The sequence below is a fragment of the Protopterus annectens genome, chromosome 1.part1 (assembly GCF_019279795.1).
Source record: "Protopterus annectens isolate FY-2018-M chromosome 1.part1, PAN1.0, whole genome shotgun sequence".
In the NCBI taxonomy this organism is placed as follows: Eukaryota; Metazoa; Chordata; order Ceratodontiformes; family Protopteridae; genus Protopterus; species Protopterus annectens.
In genome coordinates, this window is record NC_056726.1 from 1,147,150,800 (window position 1) to 1,147,173,785 (window position 22,986).

A 22,986-nucleotide genomic window follows, 5' to 3' on the forward strand; every position below is an offset into this window, starting at 1 on the left:
CTTACAATTCTTCATTCATTAAGTCTTGCTGATGCTGTATAGTTAAAAAAAACATTTCCTTTAGATACAATACGGCCTTGCTATCCAGCTGGTCAGTCATAATGTCTTTCTGTAAAGTTACTTGTTCAAGGTTTCATATCAGTTCGAATACAATAGCAGCTTCAGTCTTTTAATGCATGTCTTTCTTCTCTGTTACACTTTCTTACACAGCTGCGTGCTATCTAAGTAACACATATACAAGGCCAGATCATTCCAACAGGAAAGAGCAGAAGATTTCATTATTTCACACATTTAATTTCCTGACCCAGCAGATAATCACTTATGAAAAGCATAAACATTAAAACTTGCTAAGCTAGCATTCTGTCAGGGCCAGAGATCAGCTTTTGCTTCAAGCCACACTGCAGTTTCAAAACTACTTCACATTTAGACATGAATTAATTTTACTACCATATGATTAATAGAATAAAATGCATTATATACTACTTTGCTTTTAAACTAGCATTTCTCATGTATTCAAATACACATTTTTCTAACATTTTCCCCCTATTAATACTTTTTATTCTATTTTGAAGTATGCATAGTGTCATTTCATCTCCTAGCCTTTTCCACTCAGGATTTTCAGCTATGTGAGTCATTTAATCTATACTTCAGAAAAAGCGTAATCTGAAATCAATCTTTCAATTTCAATATCTTGGTAGAAAGTTTCAGTAACAGATACATCAACAAAATATTTGATTAATCTTTTCATGCAGGGAATTCCACAGCAAACACATGCTCCTATTAGGAGTATACCCACACAAATGGCAATTAGAATATTCATTAGGATGGAACCCCCCCCCCCAAATAGATTCTGGAAAAGTCCGTCAGTGGGTTTGGGCATGGTTCAGTCATGGCTGATACTTGCTGAATTACCTCTAGGTGGTTATTTATCTCATGACGATTGTCAGGAATAAAAGCACAGCATTCTTCTTTGATAAGCGCGCACGTATCACCTCTCGCCACTAGGGTGAAGTCAAGAGCCATCCGATTTTGTAGCACAACAGTTCTCATTGCATTCAGTTCATCAGTCACCAATTCTAGGGTGGAAAAAGTTGCATTACTCATTCCTTCGAGAAGTTTCGACAACTTCCTCAGCTCCCAGATCGATTTGACTGCTCCATAGGCTGGGAATATTCCTGCCCAGGATATAACACTGTCACTCAAGTCCATATGAGTCAATTCGCTTTTGTCTTTTACTGAATTATGGTCTTTCCAACCAGCTTCGATCTTCCCAACTGGATTCACAGGTTTCTTAACTGGACCTTCGGATTTTCGAGCTGTTTCTCTTACATTTTGTATCTTACCCAAAGGTAATTCTGCAGTATGTCTTATTGCCAGAACCAAGTAACCCAAAAAACAACTGCCGGACCAATTCTCAGGTAACCATTTATATGCCTTTTTCCCACAAATAAAATAACAGTTTTCTACTTTAGTACTAATACGCATCAGCCATGCATGAAACATTTTCTGATCTATAACTGACAATTGTTTAAACAAAACTGGATTTTTTTGAATGTCACTCATAGTTGTTTTCAATGAGTTTAAATACGAGTCATAATTAGTATTACAAAAAGTATTGCCATTGCTATTCTTAATATAACATCGGTAAGATATGGTTATATTACAATTGCTCCAGCCCACCTGGAGAGTGTCATTTTTATAGAAACATACAACTCCTTTTTGTGTGACAGGTAAAAATAAAGCTATTTTGTCCTGTGATCTCACAGTTCCTGTGTCGAAAAGTAAATTCTCCCAAGTCTCATTTATCCCCAAAGGGACAGCGGACATTATCAGTCCTACATATGCTGTTGGTATAGCTGTACAAACCCAGCAATTTGAAATGTTCATAGTCTCTGCATACACACGTTTCATGGCTAGGTATGTGTTAAAATTTGGATGCCAGTCTATAGATGTTTCATCACACCTTCCCACTTTCACTTGTGTGGTTGTGTGTAGGATAAACCACAGCAAGAGGAAAATTGTCACAATTACAGTTAATAAATGTACACGCAACAAGTTGATTATGCAACATCTCTGGGGTTGATCTAAACTTCTATTCGCTTTGCTTTTGGCCATCTCGGACTGGCTGTGTATCAATCACAAAGTTTTTATCAAGTTGAAAGTTCTTTACTGGTTTACAATGCGTCAAATGAACCCAGGACATCCTCTCAGCCACTCTAACTGCAGTAGGCATTGCCAACAGAACCTGGTACAGTCCCTCCCACTTTGGACTCGCCCAATTCTTCCTTTTCGTCACTTTCATTCAAACATATATCCAGGAACCACTACTGCTTCCACCGGTCTGGTCTGTTCCTTATCTGAAAAAGAGTTAAACTGCAAAACAGATTTATTTGTTAACAGTTTCCTCATATAACTAGCTAATGAACTGTCAGCCTCTTGCTCTGCAGGCATGAGAGCTTTCCACTGAGGCACATAATATGCTCTCCCAAAAACCATTTCAAAGGGAGTCAAACCCTTTACATTTGGAACCATTCTCATACTCAGCAGTGCTAGAGGCAGACAGTATATCCAATTATTTTGGGTCTCCTCTACTAGCTTCCTAAGTTTATTCTTTAGGGTATCATTGTACCTTTCCACCAGTCCTGCTGACTGTGGGTGGTAAGCACAATGGTTCTTCAAGGAGATACCAAAAAATCTCCCAAGCTGGTGAATCGTTTGATTCACAAAATGTGTGCCATTGTCACTATAAATCCTTTCTGGAATGCCAAATCTAGGGATTACTTCTTTTATCAGGGCTTTTGCCACTGTTGCTGCATCCGGGTTTTTGGTTGGAAAAGCTTCTACCCATTTAGAAAACATGTCTACAATAACTAAACAAAACTTTTTCCCTTCACATTTATTCAATTCTATGAAATCCATACAAATAGTATGGAACGGGTATGGTGGTATAGGAAAACTTCCTTGCTTGGTTTTAAATGCCCCTTGTGCATGATGCTTGTTACAAGTATGACAAGCTGCACAAAATGTTTTTTTGTAATTTGTGTATCCATATGTTTGGAATATTCGATTTACTAACTGTACCATCCCCCCTGTTGAGACATGGCACTGCCCATGGCTCAACAAAGCTGCATATCTAAATAAATTAGACGGCAATATAGGTTTTCTTTCTTTTGAAATGTACAGTCCATTCTCAAGAATTGCACCTCATTTTACCCATTTTTGTTTTTCTGCTCTTGTAGTAAGCGTCTGCATTGTTTTTAACATGTCTAAATCTAAAATCTCAGAGGGTTGTAATTCCTCATTTAAAAGTAAAGTTTCTGAGTCTGAGGCTGCTTGCTTTGCAGCTGCATCAGCTCGTGCATTGCCTTTTGAAATCTTATCCTGCTGTTTTGTATGAGCTACACATTTACAAATAGCTACTTTGGTAGGTAACTGAATAGATTCTAATAACTCCAAAATAAATTGTGCATGATTAATAGGTTTTCCACTGGATGTTATCATTCCTCTATTTTTCCATTGTTGTGCAAATACATGTACTGTAGAAAAAGCATACTGACTATCAGTATATATGTTCACACTTTTATTTTTTGCTAAAGTACATGCCCTTGTCAAAGCTTTCAATTCTGCTGCTTGTGCAGATAAGTTGTGTGGTAAGGATTGAGCTTCTAAAATTTCAGTGTCTGTAACTACTGCATACCCCACCAGATTCTTCCCTGTAGGACCCCTTCTGCATGAGCCGTCCACATAATATGTCACCTCGGCATTATCCAAGGGCATATCTGTAAGATATTGTCTAGGTAAAGCTAACTGTTTAATTTCCTGCAGGCAGCTGTGTGGTGTGCCCTCCGCAGGAGTTGGAAGTAATGTCGATGGATTCAATGTCGTACATCGTTCAATTGTCATATGAGGTTGGCTCAGCAGTATAGTCATACATGAAAGATGTCTAGCAGGAGAAAGGTATGCCACTTTCTCTTGCAGTAAAATTATTGCAACTGCATGAGGCACTCTCAATGTGAGAGGGTGGAATAACACCACTGAGGCCGAAGCCTGTACTGCCATTGCGGCTGCAACTGCTGCTTGTACACAGTGAGGCAAAGATCGCGCTACTGGGTCTAACTGTGATGAATAGTAGGCTATGGGGTGTTGCTTGTCCCCATGTTGTTGCGTCAATACTGACGTCATATATCCATGCTTACAATCTACGGTCTGAAAAAAACGTTTGTGATAATTTGGAAGTCCTAAAACTAATGAAGAAGCTATTAACTGCTTCAGCCTGCAGAAAGCTGTTTCTGCTTCAGTTGTCCATTGTAAAATGTCTTGTGCTGCCATTGGTGTCTTATATATCAAGTCAGTCAGTGGAGCAGATTCCAAAGCATAATTTGGTATCCAGCTCCGACAAAAATTAGTTGTACCTGAGAAAGGCATCATTTCTTTCTTGGTTGTTGGTTTGGGTGCTTGCAAAATCGCTGATTTTCTTTCCTCATCTAGTATTCTACCTTCATTGGATATTACATATCCTAGGTATCTAACTTGTTTTCTCCAAAGTTGTAACTTACTTTTGTTTACTTTGTGTCCTTGTGTTGCTAAAAATTTCAATAATGCTACAGTATCCTCCCTGCACTGTTGCTGGGTAGGTGCTGCTAGCAAGATGTCATCTACGTAAAGTAGAATTTGACTACCTCCCGGTGGGGTAAATCCTGCCAGGTTGCTAGCCATTTCTTGTGCAAATATTGTTGGGCTCTCACAATATCCCTGTGGTAGTTGAGTATACGTATACCTCTTACTCTGAAATGTAAATGTAAACCAATATTGACTATCAGGATTTATAGGTATTGAAAAGAAAGCATTGCTAATATCTACCACAGAGAAATACTTCTGTTGCAGTTCTAAATCATTTAACAAAGTATGTGGGTCTGGCACCGTGGGTGCTCTAGGTATTACTGCATTGTTTACAGCTTGTAAATCTTGTACCATCCGCCATTCCCCATTTGCTTTTTTAACAGGAAATAGGGGTGTATTACATGGTGAATCAGGAGATTCTACCAGTACTCCTTCTTTAAGTAATGCTGCTATTATGGGCTTAATTCCTATTTCTGCATCCTTTCTCAAAGGGTATTGTCTTTTCTGTGGTCTAAAAGCTGACTTTGGGGTAATTGTAACTGGTCCTGCTGTTCGAATAAGTCCTACATCTGACTTGCCTGTTGACCAAAGAGTTGCTGGAATTTCACATAAGGCCTTTTCTTCTTCTTCTTCTAATATAAATGCTAATCAGCTGTCCTCGCTAGATTGCAAGTGTACAGCTGGATGTGTCTGTGTCAACCAATTCAGTTTTTGTTTTTGTATCCCTTGTTCTGACAGTTCTAAATCAGTCTGTTTCTCCCATCTTGTTACTTTTTCTCCTAAATCTGCCCATCTAACACCTTTGTTCTTTGTCAAGCTGACATGTGGCAACCAATTTGATCTATACTATGCAAGGAATTCTTGAGGTAATGAACAGCTAACTACACTGTTCCCCTCAGTATCCCAGTACAAAGTACGCAAAACCAATCTAGTTACACGATTTCTAAACAATTCTTGCTCATATTCTCTATCAGGTCCTGGTGTAGTACAGTAGTATAGAGTACAGTGTAACAAATGCTGTTGATCAGTGTCAAGGGAGGGGGCTTTACTGATGGCTACATTCATCAGCTCCTTGGTTACTGCCCCTGGACCAGTTGTGACTAGGTCCTGGCTGTACCAGTAAAAAGTTTCACCCTCCGGTCACACTGCAAAGGTATCCATTTGTCTCTGCACCTCCATACCTTGTACAGTTGGAACTACTGCTATGCCAAATATCTGCATAAGGTCCCTGCCCAATAGGTTTACTGGACACTTTGCAGAAACAACTATTTTACTTCTCTGGGTCATACCTGAAACAGGGTCAGTTATTGCTATATCATGGGAAAGTGGTTCCCTGTATAGCTGTCCATTTGCGGCTTTTACTAGTATATAATCAGGTGATTCAGAATGTTCTGGTAACTTGGAGGGGTGTATCAAAGTCCGTGATGCTCCTGAGTCACATAGGAATTTGACTTTACTTCCCTCCATCAGAAGTGTAACTTCCGGTTTCGTATCTGCCAAGTAGAGCTCTAAGCTCAATAATGCTAAGTCCAAAATTTCACTTTCTTCATCCTCCATATCTACTTGCACTTCCTCTACTCCCTCTATCACATTTACATTTGTTTTCTGTTTATTAATTTTCCCTGACGATTTCTGATTTTCGCTTGATGTATCCTTACTATCATATAGTCAGTCCTCATCTCCCTTATCTTCTGTAATTACCTTTTTGTTTTGCCTACAATCCCTTGCTAGATGTCCTTTTTTCCCGCACTTGAAGCATTCACCTCTCTTTTTCCTTTCTTCAAAATCTTCTGATCATTTGTCAGATTGTTTATTTCCCTGGGCATTCTTCTTGCCCTTTTTACCTGACTGTAATACAAATACTTCAGCTCCGTCTAAAGCAGTGAAGACTTGTGCCTTCTTTTTCTTTTTACTATTAAAATGTCTCTCAGCATGTCTAGCGTATTCAAGTAAGGCTTGTAGCCTCTCTGTTCGATGATCTATCATATGCTTTGTAATGAAGCTACTAATAGGTGCAATGCAACCTTTCAAAAATGCATTTTTTAATTGTTGTTCATACGGGGAATCATTTGTTTGGTTCTCAGGAACCGACATACCGCTATGATTATTAAAACATTCTAATAATCTAGCATAATATCCATCTATTGTCTGATTTTCCTGTTGTATGCATTGATTAATGCAAGTCCAGTCTGCTCTAGGTTTCCATTTCTCAGAGATTCGGTCTGTCAGACCTTTCACTCTGTTGTCTAACTCTGCATCACTATGTGGGAGTGGTCTAAGCTCTGTATTACGAGGATTCCAGGCACTACAAATCATGTGCCAATCCGGACCTATAATTTGTCTTACTACTTTTTCTACTTCTTCCCCATTCAAGTGGTAACTTAACCTCATGCCTTGTAAATCTTCTATAAATTTCGTAAAATTAACTTTCGGATGGGGGATTCCCTCAGTAGCCTTCCGGATATCTTCCAGTGTCCATGGTCTATATACTAAGAGTGTTGGATCCTGCCCTTCCTGTCCTGCCTGAGGATTTGGAACTTCTATAAGTGGGCATATTTCTTCCTCACTCTCATCCTGTAGATTTCTCTCTATTTGATATGATTATGTGTCCCTATGTGTTTTACGTGTTCAGGACCTAGTCTCAATAGGCTCTCTAACAAATGGTTGTGGTCTTGCTGAAACTTCAGGATAACGCGGAGGCGGACCAGCCTGTCCACTTGCTTCATATCCTGAAAAGGGTAAGGGAGGGGGTAAGGGAGGAGGAGGAGGAGCTGTCACTATTACCAAGTTATTATCCTCTTTGTCTAAAAATAATGTTCTTGAATTTTTAAGCTTCTGTTCTCTACGATTTGCTTCCTCAATCCACCTGTGTGCTTGAGGTATGCCTAGTTGGCATTGCTTTTTTGCCTGACCTCCTGCATCAGATTTAAGCTGTTTAAGGAGTTTAACTAGTGAAGGTTTATCTAGTTTACCATCAAATTCATATTTATTAACCCATTTCGTATAATACCTAACGTTATCAGAATGTTGTAATTGCATGTATTTTGCGTCTTTGGTTAGGGGCGGATCTCGTGAGGTTTTAGTGCACTTATTACCCATGTCAAAGAAAATGTTATGTAACCCTTTTTTTATCATGTGATATCAAGTTCTTAGTTCCTGTTTACAGTTTATCTAGAATAACTGTCTACCTTATTCTGTTACCCTGATCTATGACCAAATATACAGTACTTCCTTTTGTCCCTGATCTGCAAAACAAATCTTGACAACAATATACTATAACCTAGTCCCTGATCTAAAACAGAAAAAAGGCAAATTCTTCCTACCCGAGCCTCCGGTATTGAAAATCGTTCAAGTTCCGCTTTTCGGCAACAGATCAGAAAGTGGCCAGCCTCTTTACACATGACAATTCAGTCGGAGGTCTTTTCACTCAAGAAGAACCATTTTGGTAACTTCTTCTGTGCAGTATTCGACCACCGATATGCTCTGATCTGCAGCTTACCAAGGGAATTCCATCTTGCGAAGGACCAAACTGTTAAACAAAATTAAGAATTCAGTACACAGGAGGTTCAGATTCAAAAGTTTACTAGTGTACACCAGGAGGCAAAAAACCATACAAGTACAGAATTTTGTCTGACATGAAACAGGAAGCACACAATTTTATATAGGTTTAACATTCAAGCTATGCCCACCTTACTGACGTGATATGTCACAGGGCATCTACATCACTTTAGCTTACAATTCTTCATTCATTAAGTCTTGCTGATGCTGTATAGTTAAAAAAAACTTTTCATATAGATACAATACGGCCTTGCTATCCAGCTGGTCAGTCATAATGTCTTTCTGTAAAGTTACTTGTTCAAGGTTTCATATCAGTTCGAATACAATAGCAGCTTCAGTCTTTTAATGCATGTCTTTGTTCTCTGTTACACTTTCTCACACAGCTGCGTGCTATCTAAGTAACACATATACAAGGCCAGATCATTCCAACAGGAAAGAGCAGAAGATTTCATTATTTCACACATTTAATTTCCTGACCCAGCAGATAATCACTTATGAAAAGCATAAACATAAAACTTGCTAAGCTAGCATTCTGTCAGGGTCAGAGATCAGCTTTTGCTTCAAGCCACACTGCAGTTTCAAAACTACTTCACATTTAGACATGAATTAATTTTACTACTATATGATTAATAGAATAAAATGCATTATATACTACTTTGCTTTTAAACTAGCATTTCTCATGTATTCAAATACACATTTTTCTAACAATTACAGTTGACACTACCAATGTATTATCCATCTCACCATGTATACTCAGAAACAAAAAGACCTTACAGTTGTAATGGTTTACTGGCAAATCCTTGCAAAATCTTTGAAGTCTGGAGTCAGAAAATAATGACAGACATTTGAGATTCAGACTTCATATGTATCAGAAAATTAATGCTAATGCAAAACCTGTTATTCTATCAACTTTCTAAGTTGGTAAGAGCAATATATTTCAAAATTGTCCCTATTTTTGGGCCTTTGTCCCCCCCATTATTTATGGTTTTGTCCAGATTTTTTACTCTGTGAAGTTGAGAGCTATGGGCACCAATCATAGCTCTCAACCTTCCATCTCCAAAATGAGGAACACTAGCCCTCATAATGTGGAACAAATGGGCAAAATGTGGAACACATACTAATGGCTTACTAATAACTTCAACTAGGAAGGCCATAGGATGGTTAAAATATGCTGGTTTTGCTTATAAAGAAGATCTTTTAATGAATTAATATGATTAATTTCTATTTACCATGGATTTCACTTAAAAAAATTCCTAACACTGAATGTGTGACAGAGTCTTTCAATGTGGAACATTGAGGAACTTTGAGGAACATGAACTTTTTAAGACCCCAAATGAGGTACGTTCCTCGTAATGAGGTACACTTGAGAGGTATGGCACCAATAGAAAGGGTTTCATCGCCTACAAGCATGTAATAGATAGGCAAGTCTTTTATGTTTATATAAATGTTACATGGCAATTTAGCAACAAACAACATAAATAAGTGACCAATGTAACGACTAAGTGGATGACATGTCAGGAGTCCAGTTTTGATATTATAGATATGCAAATGTGTCTGACTTATAATACTGGACATATTCAGAAGAAAAAACACTAACGGCAAAAACACTAATAAAATGAACAAACGTAGACCAACAACACCGCCACACAGCAAGTAATGTAGCAAAAATGTTTACTGGAACAAATGATTAAAGCGCTTTTCGTCAGGCCAAGTGCCTGACTTCTTCAGAAATAAAACCTCTCATAGACAATACACATTAATATAGTTACACAATTAGCCACTCAGCTAAAAAACCTGCTTCAATTAACCAATTGTTCATTTAAAGACAACACTACCAGTAATACTACAAATGCAAAGACACACTTTTGCTAATATTAAAATTAAAAAACACATAAAAAGTCAGTATAGAATATCACCATTTTTTAAAAAAACTTTAAAAATATTGCCAATACGTAATACTGTTAAATTAAACATTTATTATCATCTCTTAAGGCTCTTAAGTTTTAAGAGACTGGAAATAGAACATGTGTCATTTATTCCAGGGTGGCAGTAGGCATGTAGTCTTACCTGCCATAATAACTCAGTTTCTTCCAATTTTAAAGGTCTAGGTCCACCCCTCTGGTCTATTGGTGTGTGGTCAATTGCAGTGAATCTAAAATTATGGTCAGGATAAATAGCCACATGTTTAGCTAGGGCATTTTCCAATTTCAAATTCTTAATTGCGTATACATGTTCGTATATACGGTCTCTCAGCTTCCTCACAGTTTTCCCAATGTAGAAAGCCGGACATAATCTGCACCTAGCCAAATATATTACAAAGGATGAATTACAATTCAATTTGAAACCTATTTTGTATGTACAATTAGTAATAGAAAAATGTGTACCCTCCTCTATGTATTTACAATAATTACAGTTCTGGCATTTATACATGCCACCATTCAATACTGGTCGCATTTTCCTTGATTCCAAAATGTCCTTCATGTTCCTCCCTCTCTTATATACAACACGGGGTTGGCATCCTACTTTATTATAAATACTCGGATAAAGTTTAAACAATTCCCAATTCTTAAATATAATATTTGTACATGTACTACTATCCTGACTAAAAGTAGTAATAAATGTAGATTTAAATGTATCATCATCCATCCCATTAAGAGATGTTTCTCCATCCGTGCGTGTAACCTGACTTACAGAGTTATCAAATTCAACAAGCATATCCAAACTCAAATTGTGTGATACCGCAGCATCACCAGACTCATTAATCGAAGTGTTAGTGTGAACACCAGTAGTGTTCATGACATTATCTATATTTGCCGGTAGTAGTGGTACATATACTTGGTGCTGTCTTTTTTCAATAATTTCCTGGATCAACTGATCCAAAATACACTCCGGATAACCCCTTGCCAAGAACATTGTCTTTAAGTTCAAACATTCATCACTGAAGTCATCCTCCAGTGTTACCATTCTTGCAGCCCGTACCAGTTGGCCCTTGACAACAGATCGCTTTTGTGAAAATGGGTGACAACTGGTAAAATGCAAGAAGGTGTTGGAATAAGTCTTTTTACGGTGAATTTTAGCCGTGTAACAATTGAGAATACAATTTTTACTCAAGCACACGTCCAAGTATGCAATGTTTTCAGTAGAAAATGTATATGTAAATTCTAAGAAACATGTACTCTGATTAAAATATTGTATCAGTGTTGCAGCTTCACATTCAGTAATATCGACCATAATAAATATGTCGTCGAGAAATCTAGTGTAATATAAGAATTTCTCGTAATAAGGATTTTGTTCTGAGAAAACATAATGGGATTCCCAGTAGGCCATAACCAAATTGGCTATGCTACCACCACATGGGGATCCCATAGTCTGTCTACTGTCTGCTTGTAAAATTCTTCTCCAAATGTGAAAAAATTATATGACAGCACCAAGTCCACTAGTGTTGTCACCAAATCAACTTCTCTATCTGATGCATTATACTTCCTTAACATGAAGTTAACCCATTCTATCACGATATCCTGAGGTATGCTGCTGTACAAATCTTTTACATCCACTGTTATAAAGTTAGTCCCTTCATTAAATAAAACAGTACTAATTGTCCTCAAGAAAGACCACGAGTCTTTACAAATCTGTTTTTCTTTACGCGCATATTTTTGAAGTATCGAGTCAACTACCTTTGCACAGGTATATGTGGGTGATCCCCTACTGTCAACTAATAACCTTAATGGTGGGTTATATATATTTTTATGCACTTTTGGGATACCAAAGACGCATGCATATCTAGGATAGGATGTACTCAAATAGTCATGCGTCTTTAAATCAATTTTGTTCTCAATAAACAAATCCTCAATAGTGTCCCTAATAAGTTTGTAGGCACTGTTTACCTCTGACCTAGAACTACAATCATACCTGTCTGTGTTCAATACTGCGTACATACGTTTCTCATAGTCGTTGGTAGTGAAGACCACCAATCCACCCCCCTTATCCGGTTTACAAAACCGTAGGTTCTGAGTTTTAAAAAAAATCAATACATTCTACCTCCACATTAGACATGTTGTTGGGCCCATAGTTATGAGGCCTATTATTAACCATGTGTCTCAAATCCAATTCACAACACCTTTCAAAGGTTTCTAATACTGGATGCAGTGGAGGGTTGAATGTACTGGGAACATAAAGTTGGTCCGAGTTGGTAAAATCCGTATGTTCACCTAACAGTATTTTGAAGTTCAACTTTCTTACAAATAACTTAACATCCAATATAGTGTTGACAATGTTGGTGGGTTTTGTTGGTACAAAACTAAACCCTTTTGAAAATAAAGAAAGCATGTCACTATCAAATTTGACATCACTAAAATTGTACAAGCTAAAGTCTCCCGAAGTATTTTTAACAATTCCCGAAAGGGGTAAAAAACTAGCATCCTTTGTCTCATACAATACTGAACAGTTGTTACAGGGTGACTCAATTTCTATACAATCATTACAAGTGGTGTGTTCAGAGTCAGTAAAGGTTAATAAGTCACCATCATCGTCAAAAGTCATTACGTTTAAACACACCATACTACAAGCCTTGTCATCCACTACTTGTTGTTGCCCCATCTCGGTGCGAACCTCTGTTGGTACGTATTCTTGTTCTTGGGTCTCGCTCCTAAAAAAGAAAAACCCTGGTTGGTGTTGTTAAAATTGCCCCCCATACGGTTGTTGTTACCACTTCTCAACCTCTGGCTCCATGGTGTACTGGTGGACTTGCCAGGAACCACAGAATTGTCCATACGGTCACCTCCATTAGACCTTAAATCACGGTCACCCGTGTGTCCTGTATCAGAGGTCCGTGGTGGGGAGGGTTCAGTTTGACCTTGTAAAGTCTCATTAGAACTGAAACAAAACAACCCTCTCCTCCAAACTTGCCCATTAGGTTGTCTAGGGTAAGCTGCCCCGGTCCTATAAGCGTCAGTGTCTCTATTCAATTTCTTAATTTTCTGGTGGTGTAGTTTGGACAAATGATCGTCTATGCTGGCAAATAGCCGATCATATTTGTACTTATATCTGTTGAATTGAATGTCAACAGATATCGCATTGTCAAGCACCATCAAGTGTTGGGATAGTTCATCAATCCAACAGTTCTAGTGTTTAACTAGTAAAGCCAGTAGTTCCAAACCTTGATTGTCAAACAAATTAACTAGTTCCGTGTGAAACACGGAACCAGCCTCCAGTCCAGTCGGGTAAGGTGAACGCCTTAAACCTTTCGGTACTATCTTTCGCACAAGACATTCGTTGAGGTAAGCCACCTCAAGCTGTAATTTCTTTAATTTTAATAAACATGCATCAAATACTTTCAACTTTGCAGTAATATTTTCATTGGTGTTATTGTTACTATCGTTCTGCCCACTTTCATGTCCATTGTTGTTAAAGACATGAGACCTTGTAACTTCCGATAAACAAAATTGGTTGTTAAGCCACATCGGCATGTTGCCAGTATTATTAAAATTAATAATGTTGTTACCTTCATTAACTGTGGGTACCCGCCTCGGCGAATTCAGTAACTGAGATGTATTAGACATTGCCTGGGGGAGTTGTGATGCCTGTATACCATTCGTTGCACTACGAGTGGTTGTAGATCTTATAATTTGACTGGAAGTTGTAACAGTCTTGCCGTCGCGAACATTAAACATACCAGAAAGTGCTGATTGATCGTTAGCCAACGATAACCCAAAGGAAGGGTTACCCAAATGGTTATTCAATGTAGGCTGTACTGTACTTCCAACGCCACCTGCTCCAAGTGGTGAAATAACAGGACTATTAGCTCCAAGTGGTAAATGTTCATTATCGCCATTATCCAGTTCCAATACAGTATGTACTGCTTGATCTTGATGCACTAGTTGATTTTGATTGTATATAGTGGCAGTAACACTTACAGAATCGCCATCATGTTGAAATTGTTGTTTCAATAATTCCACAGTTTTAGCGTATGCCTCTCGGAAATCGCGATTTTCGCGATTTTCAACATCAATTTTGTCCAATCTTAAATGCAGGCTTTCTAGCTTCTTGTTGATATTTTCAAAAATACTGCCAACGACCGGGTGTATATCAACATCCAATGAGTCTACGGCAGTAGTATCAAGTGTACTCAGTTTAAGAATAACCGGCGTCTTCCGGTTTAAAGGAATCGAGTTCGCTGGTTCTACGAGAAGCCATAAAAACTGAGAAAACACTAACGGCAAAAACACTAATAAAATGAACAAACGTAGACCAACGACACCGCCACACAGCAAGTAATGTAGCAAATATGTTTACTGGAACAAATGATTAAAGCGCTTTTCGTCAGGCCAAGTGCCTGACTTCTTCAGAAATAAAACTACATAGAGGAGGGTACACATTTTTCTATTACTAATTGCACATACAAAATAGGTTTCAAATTGAATTGTAATTCATCCTTTGTAATATATTTGGCTAGATGCAGATTATGTCCGGCTTTCTACATTGGGAAAACTGTGAGGAAGCTGAGAGACCGTATATACGAACATGTATACGCAATTAAGAATTTGAAATTGGAAAATGCCCTAGCTAAACATGTGGCTATTTATCCTGACCATAATTTTAGATTCACTGCAATTGACCACACACCAATAGACCAGAGGGGTGGACCTAGACCTTTAAAATTGGAAGAAACTGAGTTATTATGGCAGGTAAGACTACATGCCTACTGCCACCCTGGAATAAACGACACGTGTTCTATTTCCAGTCTCTTAAAACTTAAGAGCCTTAAGAGATGATAATAAATGTTTAATTTAACAGTATTACGTATTGGCAATATTTTTAAAGTTTTTTAAAAAATGGTGATATTCTATATTGACCTTTTATGTGTTTTTTTAATTTTAACACTAGCAAAAGTATGTCTTTGCATTTGTAGTATTATTGGTAGTGTTGTCTTTAAATGAACAATTGGTTAATTGAAGCAGGTTTTTTAGCTGAGTGGCTAATTGTGTAACTATATTAATGTGTATTGTCTATGAGAGGTTTTATTTCTGAAGAAGTCAGGCACTTGGCCTGACGAAAAGCGCTTTAATCATTTGTTCCAGTAAACATTTTTGCTACATTACTTGCTGTGTGGCGGTGTCGTTGGTCTACGTTTGTTCATATTCAGAAGAAATTACAGTGAAAATTAATATAACAAAAATTCAACAGAAGCAACACAATAGAAAGGGTAGTAACAGAGAACTGATCACATTTCTTGATGGTCACCCTGCATTCTCTACTGTTAGACATATATATGAAATAGCACATCTACCAGTAAGCCATACACTGAGATGGAAACAATGGCAGTACTGAACACATGCCTAGAAAATGACATGCAATACAGAACATTATCATCTTGTGAAAAGGTAATGCATATGAACAAGGAGGGACCTATGAAATATCTGCATCATGTCCTTTCACAGCACATGCCCAAAGAGATATGAGAGAGATGCATAGCAATCATGGGTGACACAGACATATGTATATAGGTCATGTAAGGAAGAACACCCCCAAAGAGTGTACAGTGCTATACCATATAAGGTATACTGACGACCTACCTGGTATGACAGTGGATGAAAAAAGCCGGCTTGCGAGTGTGGGCAAGCCACTGTAGTCTGACAGATAGATGTTACCAGATTCAAACCCCTGCTATTATACAAGGTGCTCTCCAGTCCCCTGTATTGTCTGCATGTACCATATTAGATAGCAAAGGAGGCTTTCACAAATAACTGATTTGAATGTCATTGCAGGATATATGGATATTATATGAACAGTGCAATTTACTCAGATTGCCAGAAATGAGATACACATGTTACTGTCTTCACAACACTGACCATTAAAATGTGACTGATTTTCAGTGTCAAGGAAGTTGTTTCTATTTATTTTTATTTTATTTATTTTACATTTGTTGACCGGGCTAGTCTAACTGGATATATGTCCATTTTCAGTAGAGGCCCGGGGAGAAAAGCTCTACATAAAACAAAGCAGAATATTGCAACTACAGATACAGTTCACTTGTCAGACACAATAGTTATATACAATTTAACATAGTAATTACGATAGATAACAAACAAAATAAAAGTTTTTTTTTTGTTTTGACCAAGCATTAGTAGAAGAAAGAAAGTATTTAGAAGAGTGTGAGACATTTGAAATCAAAGTTGTGTATATGTCACAGAAGAACAGATAATTGTTTACAAGGCAGGGACACACATTTAATGGCAGTGACTCATATATAAAGCAGTGAGCCATTTGTAAAGGCCTTCATGGGTACAATTATCCTCATCTATAATAGTCTCTTAGAAGAATCAGTTTTGTACAGTCTCTGGATAGCTATATGAGCAGATTAACAGAGGGGAAGGAGGTAATGGTCTTAAAGTAGCTATAAGGTGAGTAGTATTTAATGATAGACTTTGGGATAACAGGAAGAGGGATGTCAGTCAGGGTTGGTACAAGGACATAGCCAATGGGTTTTAAGGTATATTTTGAGTTCCCCTTTGAATAGTGGAGTAGAAGAAAGAGATGTGAGTTCACTAGGAAGTAGGTTCCAGGTTTTTCCCACAGTTTTAGAGAAAAAGGAATCCCCTCCTTTTTTGTTGGGTTTTTGTCTAGATACCAGTAGTTTATTTGCTGAGCGTAGGCGTATAAGATTTTTATATGGGGTGATTAGACTTGTGAGTATTGGTGTCTTGCATGGATGATAAAGAGTTTTATGGACAATAATGAGTTGGTGGAACAGAATTTGATTATGCATCTCAAGCCAACCCAGTTGTTTCAGATTTTGGCAGTGGTGGGTTCTAAAAGGGGAGCTAGTTGCAAATCTGGCAATGTTATTGTAGGAGGTTGCCAGCTTGTTGAGTTTGCTTTTAGATAAATTAGTATATATAGGAGAGGCATAGAAGAGAGTAGAGATAAGGTGGGTGTGGGAAATAGTAGTTCTAGCTATGGGAGTAAGGAAGGGTTTAATTTTATAGAGCGAGCCTAGTTTTCTGTTGACTGACTTTATTGTGGTGTTGATATAAGTATCATAGTTATTGTTGTGGTCTATTGTTACTCCTAAGAGTTTGGTCATAGTGTCAGGAGATATGACTGTGCCATTATTAGATTTGATAATGAAGTCAATAGGGGTGGACGTTTGTGTGGGAGTAAAGAGCAATAGTTTAGTCTGTTTGGGGTTAAAGAGGAGACAGCACTGTAAGAACCATTTCCTACTAATTCAAAGACATTTTGGGTAAGGGACTGCAGTTCAGATGGTCCAGTAGTGGAGCATACTAATGTGAAGTCATCTGCATATTGTATGCATGTGGCTTGAGGGATGTTTACATTTAGATCATTAATAAAAATTGAGAATAGAAGAGGGCCTAATATAGAACCTTGGGTACACCAAGGGTGACAGGAAAGAGGTTAGCTAGACTATTGTCTCAAAGCACTGCCTGTTGCCTGTTAGCTAAGTAGGACTTGAACCACAGTAGGGCATGTGTATCAAGTGAGAGGGACTTAAGTATATTCAACAGTAGGTAATGGCTGACCATGTCAAATGCTTTAGAGAGATCAATAAAGTTTACTGAGGAAAGGGTATTGTTGTTATGGTTTTTGTTAATGTGGTCAGAAAATGATAGGAGAGCCGTGGTGGTGCTATGGAAAGGTCTAAAGCCATGTTGAGAGTTAGCCAATAGGTTATTTTGGAGAAGGTGGTCTAACAGTTGATGGTGGATGCATTTTTCCATAATTTTATCAAAGGGAGAGAATAGGGCAATTGGACAAAAGTTAGAAAATTCTGTTGAATTATCACCTTTGTGTAGGGGGATTATATGGGAAATTTTCCAAATGGATGGGATGGTGCCTTATGTTATGGTTCTATTTATTAGGATAGAAATAGGATATGCTATAACTTTAGCTGCAATTTGCAGATATCTGGCAGGTAGTAGGTCAGCAGAATGGGGTAGAAAATTTAAGTTTTTGAAGAAGGGTACAGATGAGGGTTGTAGGAACAGGTTGTAGTTGAAAGGAAGGCGGTAAGTTAGTTGAGGAGAAAGGCAGATTGGAGGATACAGGTGGTAATGAGTTAGCAAGTGATTGGATGACTTCAGTAAAGAAGGTATTAAAGGCATCAGCAATTTGTTTGGGAGTCTCATGGGCTATTGGCCTGGATGTAGGAGTCTATTGATACATGTCCAGAATTTCTGTGGTTTATGCTGGTTAGTTTGTTGAAGTTGAAAGTATAAGTTTCTTTTATCTAATAGTATTGATGTTTTAGTAGTATTTCTAAGCTGTTTAAATTTTAAATGATCAGCTGGGTCTTTAGTAGTGCGCCACTTGGCCCAAAATTTGTTTCTAAGTAGAATATTTTGCTTAATTTCCTTTGTTAGCCATGGAACAATTTTTGTCCTGTTCCTATGAGTGCAAGTAGGGGCATGGTAGTCCAAGATTTCTAAGAATTTGGAGTTGAAGTATGTCACTGCATCCTCTAGCTGGAGGTGTATTGGGGGTGACCAATCACAAACACTAAGTTCACCTTGGAAGCTTGCAGGGTTAAAATGTTTATTTGAACGAGTGGTTCTGTAAGTGGTAGAGTAGAGAATACTATTTTTTTGTCTAATTATATATGTTAGTGAGTGATCACTAATGTCGTCTGGTAGGGTGCCTGCTTTATATGTTGGGGACTGAGTATTTGTTAGAATCCAATCTAAAGTGCTTTCTTTATTATTCGGTTTGTGGATTCTGGTAGGAGAGGAGATAGTTTGGGAAAAGCCATGTAGATTTATGTTGTTAGTAGGATTATCAGTATTACAGCTATTCCAGTCTATATTAAAGTCACCTAACACTATATTTCTTGAGGGAAGTTTGTGGAAAGCCAGCTAAGGATATTTCCAAGGGTGGTAATATTATTAGCAGGAGGAAGATAGGAGCATATTATGTAGATGGACCTACAAGTGTTTAGTTGAAGCTTAGTGACAAGAATTTCAGTATTAGTATCTGAAGGTGGGTGGATATCTAGTGAAGTAACTTGGATCCCTGCTTTATATACTATGGCTACGCACCCATCCTTCTTGTTCAGGCAATCTAATCTCAAAATATTGTATCCTGGAGGGGGTAATTTCATAGTCTTGGCTTATTGGTTTTAACCATGTTTCAGTTAGGCATAATACGTCAAATTCATGTACTTCTAGGAGAGCATGCAGGTGGGTCAATTTATTGTTTATGCTTCGTATATTGAGGTGAGCTATAAAGAGGGAGTTAGGAGGCCTGGTAGGGGTGTAAAAGGTAGAGGGAGAGGGTCTAACTGAGTTAGTGGGGCAGTTATTGGTGGGGCCAGGGTTGGGATGAATGTCACCATCCAGTAGGAGGTGTTGGTGTAGTCTGTGTGTGTGTGAAGTAGAGGATGATAGAATATGGTATAGGTTTTCTTGGTATTACACATCACTGTCCCAAATGTGAATACCAATATATCTGTGTAGGTATGCCCTAAATGGCAATACTCAATGCACATGCCACAGGAGTAATCATAGCATGACATGCCCAGAACAAACATTTCAATACCATCCAGTCACAACCTGTGATAATATATCTTTTAACCCCTTTAACCTTAACCTGCATTTCTAGCACCATCTTTACTTTCTCTGACCCCTTTGCTCATCAAGTGGCTTTGAGGTGTGCTCCCACTAACATAGGTTAGTGATAGCTATAATTCCTGCAAAGCCCAAAGACCAACCGGCTCCACCTTTGTGGAGTGGGACAACTGTTGCTGCACGCCATTCCCCAGGCACACTATTGTGTGTGAGGCCATCTGAGATATTTGGGAGGCAGCCCTGCCCGGGATAGAGACTTGCTTTTTGGGGGGGGGTGGAGACGTTTGCACGAACCCTGCCTGTCTGATATATTGCTGGAAATTAACCTACAGTCAAGCCCTCTCCGTTTGTGCCACCACCCAGCTATCAAAGTTTATTTAAGTATGTCCTGCTAAGTGCACTGATTTGTGTTAACTGAACTGTTGCTCACATGTAGGCTACATCTGTTATACACCTCCAGACCATCCCTTGTCTCTCCTTCTGCCTGCACAGTTTACCTTCCCATACCTGCCTGCAACTTTGTCTTTGGACTCTACATCTCCATGCTCATTTTCTGGTCCCTCCTACTCTGAACTGTCTTGCATGCATTTCTCTGTTTACCCCTAGCCACCTCCTGTATTTCCTTACTGAACTGTTACCCGTCTTTCAGTCTTTCCTCTCTTTTTCTCATATCATCTCTCCTTGTTACTCTATTTTTCCATTGCCCCTCTCTCTCTGTGTCTGGTACACTTGCCTGCATACTGATTGTTTTTCTGCCTTCTTCTCCAAAGGTGTAGCCCTGTTCACCCTCGCTATGCTCGGGCTCACTTCACTCACTTCCCACCCCCATTTCCACCCACCCCCATATAATTTCCTTTATACCTAACCACCTGTTTCCTTCTACCAAAAGACTCCTCCCCTTCCTGCTCCTCACCAATACTTCATCATACTTCCAATTGCCTTCTTAGAAACACTTCCACCTCCACCTCCTCTCTTTACACTCAGCCCCATAACCACTAAATATTACATATATTTAATACTTACATTACATAGTCATAGGTAGAAAGTTCAAGTAGTTTGTTAACCTACAATTCTTATTTCCTATAAACTCTAGTCATGACTACTGCAGATTGAATTTATCCATAGCCAAGCACAGCATTATAGACAAGTAACAAGTATCCCCCCCCCCAGATCTCTTAACTTATTAACTCTGTTACCCCTTCCTATCTAGAGGACTCTATCTAGCTGTCCTATGCTTCCTTGGCCATACTGCAGCTCCCTAACACATAATAGATAGCTCTGGCACTACCAGCAGCTTGTAATAGTTCCTAAGTCCCTAACACAACTTCAATTGGAAGCTATAGACCACTCCCATTATCAATTCTAACACTCCTTATTACTTATCACTTCAAATCTATTACCCTTATCAACAAACTCCACTGCACCTTTTTCTGTACCTTTAACACAGCACCAGTCTCCCATAGTTATAGATAATACTCTTGTATATATTCTCCACTCTTTCTGTAACATAGTAACATGTGCAGCACACAGCCAACTCAACTACTCCTACTTTCTAACCTCTCCTCCTACCACACTCAACTTCATAACCACACCCACCCTCTTGGCAGACAGAATCCACAGGCAATACCATCAAACTAAAAAATGGCCCTATAGCACCAGGCGATCTTACGTACTCCCACCCCTTTCCTTACTCACACAATAAACTGACAATCAAAACAAACACACTTCTCAAAGACAAAACAAGATAATCCACACATTAAGCAAAATCTATCTACACCTACTCCATAAACTCACTTGTTGCGGAGACATACACCCCAATCCAGGACCCATTACATCAACCATCCCCAACTTAAATCAGTTAAATGCCCTATACCACAGACCTACCTCATCTCTCATCTTCTTAAACATTAATGCAAGAAGTACGCTTAACAAAATTCAGGACCTTCATGCCCTACTAGCTCTATACAATCCAGATATCATTATAGTAACTGAAACATGGCCTAATTCACAACACCACAATAATGAGATTACCACCCCTGGCTACAATATTATCTGCATAGACAGATTAGAGAAAAAGGGAGGAGGTATAGCAATATTATTTAAAAATCATCTCACCGTAGAACAATTGGATTACAGTACACAAGAAGCCAAAGATGTAGAATTAATCCTTGTCAAACTAAAAATGAATTCCAACAAACACATTATTATTGCAGATGGTTATATCCCACCAGGCAATAACATCACTGCAATGGAAAGCCTGCTTAGTTGAATCTCTAACTCCCTTCCACAAGAAACCATACTATTAGGGGAATTTAATATTGACTGGATTAACTGCTACAGCCACAATCCCTCTGTCTTCATAAACCTCCACAGGTGTACCCAAATCATAACCACCCCCACTAGAATTGACAAAACATCCAAACACTAGTCAGTCTTAGACTGGATCCTGGTATCTGACCCCACTCGTGCACAGCAATCTTGATGTCTTCCAGATAGTCAAAGTGACCATCATCCAACCTACCTAATTAGGGACAGACACCAAACAAGCAGCCTACCCATCCTCAGAGTAGTTCACAACAAAAATAATTTTATAGCTACTGGCTTCACCAATGCACTAAAAAGCTGCACTTGGACTTCCCTAAAACAACTATCTCTAGATGAAGCTGTAGAACACTTTAACACAATCTTTCTAAAAATCTTAAACCATCATGTACCCTCCCGAACTATTAGAATAAAAACTAACTATGCCACATGGCTACGAAAAGATACTAAAACTATAATGAAAGAAAGGGACAAGGTCTGGATCCAATATCACAAAAACAAAACCACTGCCTTGAGACAAAACTATCTAGAACTCCGTAACAAAGCCAAAAAGCAAATCAAATTAGACAAAACTAATTACTATAAAAACATGCAAGAAAAATATGCTCACAATCCCCAGAAATTCTGGGCCACCATAAATAGCATACTGCACCCAGGAAAATCCACTACTCCAACCCCTGTGTTACCAAATAATCTTCAAAACATTCCCACACAGTTTAACAAATTCTTTACTGAAACTATCCAGACCCTTACCAATGCCCAAAATAATACTAGTAGCCCCACACCAATAACTACCCCAACCCACCTCAATATACCAAACAATACCCCCAATTTCAGCCTTCACTCTGTATCCACCAAGGTAATTTCCAAACTCCTTAAAAAACTTAATTAGGGACCACACTAGCAG